This window comes from Littorina saxatilis, linkage group LG12 (assembly GCF_037325665.1).
Source record: "Littorina saxatilis isolate snail1 linkage group LG12, US_GU_Lsax_2.0, whole genome shotgun sequence".
Classification (NCBI taxonomy): Eukaryota; Metazoa; Mollusca; class Gastropoda; order Littorinimorpha; family Littorinidae; genus Littorina; species Littorina saxatilis.
This window is the reverse complement of record NC_090256.1, coordinates 72,299,098-72,305,097: the sequence shown is the minus strand read 5'-3', so window position 1 is coordinate 72,305,097 and position 6,000 is coordinate 72,299,098.

Below are 6,000 nucleotides of genomic sequence, written 5' to 3'. Positions count from 1 at the left end.
AAACGCAATGAAAGCGAAACCGCCCGAGTCGCACACTTATTTCCCTGTCAAGTAGGTTTAATTTGTACACATTAGAAAAAAAAGTTAAAAAAAAAGAAGTGATTGCATATTTTCCCACCCTATTTTTTTTGGCTATGTTACCGTAACCACACCTATTATTTTTTTTGGCCTAAGCATAAAACGGCGTTTATTATGCAATCAGTATGCAAACACTGCGGTTTTGTGTACTATTTTTGGCTGCGCAAATACTGGAATTTATCGAAAGCAAACATAATCCCATGGATAATTTTGATGCTACGTTATTTTTCACTTCATGATCCCGAATATGTCACTGCCTTCCTCCCCCTCCCCCTTCACACACACACACACACACACACACACACACACACACACACACACACACGAGCGCACACACACTGAGAGAGAGAGAGAGAGAGAGAGAGAGAGACAGACAGACAGACAGACAGACAGACAGACAGACAGACAGACAGACAGACAGACAAATAGACAGAGAGAGAGACAGAGAGAGAGACATAGAGTGAGCGCGTGCGCAAGTGTGTTGCGTGTGTGTGCGTGTGCAGGGTATGTGTGAATGAGTGTGTGTGTACTGGGGGCGGGAGTTGAGGGGGGGGGGGGGAGTTTAGTGTAACGGGTGTATGGCCCGAACTAGAAATAATTCGAGGAACGTACCGTATGTAAAACGATAGGTCGCCCTACCGGCGGATATTTGGTACAAAGTCATGGTGGGGGTCACACAGGGTGGGCGCGCGGGAGTCCACTGAAGACGGAAAACCGAAGCCCGAAGACCTGCCTGGCTGTATTAGTAGCGCCCATCAGATTCTCGATGTGTCCTGTGGGTAGTCTGGCCGTGATGGCGTGTCGCCCAGTCAAAGCCTTAAATTGCCCGCTATATCAGGGGGTGTAAGCTTCGGCTCGTTGCCTCATGCTTCCTCTATCCAGAAACTCAAAGCCTAGCCCGTCATCCTGAGACTGAGTCAGTCAGTGTAGTGAATCGTGTGTGTGTGTGTGTGTGTTTGTTTGTGTGTGTGTGTGTGTGCTTTGGTGTGTGTGCTTTGGTGTGTGTGTGTACTTTGGTGTGTGTGCTTTGGTGTGTGTTTCTCAGTGTGTGTGTTTGTGCGCGCGCAAGCGCGCATGTGATATGTGTGTGTGTGTGTCCGTGTGTGTGTGTGTGTGTGTGTTACGTGTTGCGTGTGTGTGTGCAGAGTCTGTGCGTGCGTGCGTGCGTACGTGCGTGCGTGCGTGTGTGCGTACGTTCGTGTGTGCGTACGTTCGTGCGTGCGTGCGTGCGTACGTGCGAGCGTGCGTGCGAGCGTGCGTGCGTGCGTGCGTGTGTGGATGTGTGTGTGTGTGTGTGCTCCACCTGGTTTTTTAAATAGGATGGGTGGAGTATACATGCTTCCACGTGTCTACTGTTTTAGTTGTTTGGATGGGTGGGGTGGACTTGTCGCAAGTGGGGTGGACATGTCACAAGTGGGGTGGACATTTATTTTATTTATTTACGAGAATTTATATCGCGCACATATCTCACCGCACGAGGCGACTCAAGGCGCATGTTACCTGTCGCAAGTGGGGTGGGAGTACGAGTGTTGGGCGGTGTTCAGACAGAAAGCTTTGCGCTGTCCGGCACTGCATTCATTCCCTTATCTCCCATCAATTGTGTTAGGGCGGAAGGCAAATCGGAACATATGTTCCATTCTTCATAACATGTTTCAATGTATGGCTACACCCAACATTGTAATTACGGAAATAAATGCTGAGAGTTTTGCTATTTTCCTACAAATGTACGTAGTATGTTCATATCGGGTCGGTAGGGACGTTATAATACAACAATCAGTGTTTTCCTGCACATGTAGGTACTATGTTCATATCGGGTCGGTAGAGACGTTATAATACACCAATCAGTGTTTTGTTACACATGTAGGTACTATGTTCACATCGGGTCGGTAGGGACGTTATAATACAACAATCAGTGTTTTGTTACACATGTAGGTACTATGTTCATATCGGGTCAGTAGGGACGTTATAATACACCAATCGGTGTTTTGTTACACATGTAGGTACTATGTTCATAGCGAGTCGGTAAGGACGTTATCATACAACAATCAGTGTTTTCCTGCACATGTAGGTACTATGTTCATATCGGGTCGGTAGGGACGTTATAATACACCAATCAGTGTTTTGTTACACATGTAGGTACTATGTTCATAGCGAGTCGGTAAGGACGTTATCATACAACAATCAGTGTTTTCCTGCACATGTAGGTACTATGTTCATATCGGGTCGGTAGAGACGTTATAATACAACAATCGGTGTTTTGTTACACATGTAGGTACTATGTTCATATCGGGTCGGTAGAGACGTTATAATACAACAATCAGTGTTTTCCTGCACATGTAGGTACTATGTTCATATCGGGTCGGTAGGGACGTTATAATACACCAATCAGTGTTTTGTTACACATGTAGGTACTATGTTCATATCGGGTCGGTAGGGACGTTATAATACAACAATCGGTGTTTTTCTACACATGTAGGTACTATGTTCATATCGGGTCGGTAGAGACGTTATAATACAACAATCAGTGTTTTCCTGCACATGTAGGTACTATGTTCATATCGGGTCGGTAGGGACGTTATAATACAACAATCAGTGTTTTGTTACACATGTAGGTACTATGTTCATATCGGGTCGGTAGAGACGTTATAATACAACAATCGGTGTTTTTCTACACATGTAGGTACTATGTTCATATCGGGTCGGTAGAGACGTTATAACACAACAATCGGTGTTTTCCTGCACATGTAGGTACTATGTTCATATCGGGTCGGTAGGGACGTTATCATACAACAATCGGTGTTTTCCTGCACATGTAGGTACTTGTTTTAATGTCGGTTCGGAAGGGCAGTTACACAACAACAATCAGTGTAATCACTCGTACAACACAGAATTAAATGTTGGTATAATATGTGACAGGCGCCACACTAAATCCTATGCCATATCCATCTTTTAAATTATGTTAGTCCAAATCTGTTCCAGATCCAGCTTTTTTGGTGTTGCTCTTTTTTGATCAGTAAAGTTCTACAAGTTTGATAGTTTTTTTTAGTTTTTATTATTTATTAATTTTACACCAAATATGTGTAAGATAGATTCAAAGTTTGTTTAAAATATGTAGGAAAATGTTATTGTAAGAATTCCATGCGCTTCCTGTTCCGGCGCTTCCGGTCTGCCATTTTTCTAAACATGAGCCACGGTTTTTTGTTCCATCAATATCAGCCATAAACATGACGCACAAAGGCCATCATTGGGGAAATATTGTTCAATTTGTGTCTATTGTCAATTTTCTGTTTGAGGAATAGTTATATTAGTCTTGTAGTAGGGAAAAGTTTATTGTTTTGTTCGTTTTTTGGTACGGCCTTTCACCATGTGGTTTTCAGTATTCGCCATGATGTGCGCACTTTTACAAAGTTTATTTCACTGTTTAATTAGTGGTTAGTGTGTCAAATTCAAGTAAGAGTGGTATTTTGAACATGTCTGTCTTTCATCTAAAGTGTATGGAAATGCATTTGTGCCAAAGATAACGCTGCATAGGTATTTTGTTTTTAACCATTTTCTAGTCAACAGTATGCTTACCTGTGATTCAGAATAAGTTTTTGTGGTTTGTTTTGTTATCCCTTTTTGTGTAAAGTGTGTAAGAGATAAAGGTAATGATTAGAGCTCTTTTTCTAAGTTGGTAGAATTCTCATTATCTCCCTTTAAGTGTAACAGAACAGTTTCCAAAATGACAAGTGTCTTAGGTTGTTTCCCTTTGTTTTTGTAGTGTCAGTGTAATGTTAGTAGTTGCTGTTTATTATTAATATGGTTGAGTGATTGTTATGTCACATTGGTTTCAGTTTGACGGTGCAGTATATTGGAACTACAGTTGATTAAACATCACTTCAACTACTCATCAGTTCTACCAGGCTTTATTTGTGCGGCTGTGACAATATATGTACATGTCATTATGTATTTAATGTATGTTTATAAATAGTATTGCTTGCTGCAGACACAATTTCCAACTCCTCATACATATACATATTTTAAAAGTAATTTGAAAGAAGTGTTGTACATTATGAAGATTATGTGCAGCATACAATTTGTGAACATGTCTTTTTTTTCGTCTTTTTTTTTTTGGGGGGGGGGGGGGGGGGGGAATCTATCTAAAACGTGAAACACACACACACACACACACAAAAAGAAGAAAAAAGAACAGTGTTTTCCTACACATGTACGTACTCTTTCCATATCGGTAGAAAGGACGTTAAAAATAAAATACAACTATCAACCATACTGTGCCATCTTCAAATGGAAGCAGACAACTTGTCTGTATCATAATAACCTATGACCTTCCCCCGACCTGAGTGCTCTGTGTGGTTCACAGCCGACACACCCAGCAATGTAGCTGGTTGCAGACAATGTCATAGTAATTTGCTCTAAAAGTAGCGCTGTGATGAACGGTACATCTCTTGTTGACCTTTGGCCGGACCTTTCACTTTTTGGTTAACCCTGTAACCTTTGAAGCCTGGCGACAGTCTTGAAGCGTAGAGACATACACGACAGACATTAGGCCCCCGTCACACAGCTCTACGTCCTTACGAAGATCATGCCGATCACTCCGATCTGGAAAAAATGTCAGTCATCCAAGAGGGAGATGAAGACGAAGTAAAAACATTGTGTGTGTGTGTGTGTGCGCGCGCGCGTGCGTGTGTGTGTGTGTGCGCGTGCGTGTGTGTGTGTGCGTGTGTGTGCGTGTGTGTGTGTGCGTGTGCATGTGTGTGTTGTGTGTGTGTGTATGTGTAAATGTGTGTGTGTGTGTGTTTGTGTGTGTGTGTGCATGTGTGTGTGCGTGTGTGTGTGTGTGTGTGTGTGTGTGTGGGCATAGGGGAAGCTTCAACTCCTTGTCGTCCTTGTCCTATCATAGTTCACGTCCTGGCACTTGGTCCTGGCCTGTCATGCTGGATGTTGAGCCGCGCAAATATCATAACATCACATCGTGCCCTGTGATCCCTGTGTGTACACCCTGTCATGTCGCCTTAACCTGCCCTCAGTCATAGATACACATCATGCCCTGTCCCCCGTTTCTGTCATGTCGCCTTAACTGACCTGCCCTCAGTCATAGAATCACATCATGCCCTGTCATCCGTTTCTGTCATGTCGCCTTAACCTGCCCTCAGTCATAGAATCACATCATGCCCTGTCCCCCGTTTCTGTTTAGGCGAGAATCGGCGAGTGACGTGAGTGGGGCGATGAAGTACCGTTTCTTGGGCAATTCTTGCCGCGAGGGACGCTAGGATTTCGCAAGCATTGGCTAGGTAGCTTTGGGCTCCCTCGCTAAGCGAGAAAACATGGCGGCCGCACTGCTGCCAATCCGATTGGCTGTTCGTGGCCGTTTTCCAAACAGTGCAGACGACCTTTTCGGTATCAACCAATGGTGTTTAATTCTTGCGCGCGTAGCTAGCCATCAAACCGTTTCATATTCACTCTCGCCTCCTAAGCTAGCTCCGCGAGCGGCTAGCCGCAAGAATGTCTCGCCTGAAAGAAACACGCGTCAGCTGTCCCCGTGTTTACACCCTGTCACGTTGCCTTAACCTGCCCTCAGGGTGGCGTTGCATCACGTCTCCCGCTCTATCACCCTTCCTCTATCAACCTTCCCCTATCACCCTTCCGGATGTACAGCACGTGACTTTGTGTCTACATGACTGTCTCGTGCCCCTGCAGTAAAACCTCTTCAGGTCACCGCTCCTTGAAACCCAGTGCTCCAGGGATAAAGAAAAACAAGGAACTTAGTCGATAAATATCGACAGGGGGCCGACTAATGGTTTAAATGTGAAATGTGTGTATAATAATGGGTGTGGGTCTGAAATGAAGTTAGGTAGTAGTTAACATTTGTTTTGAATAATTATTGGTATTTTGACAATGTGGGTAGCATGCAAATGTAAGCAT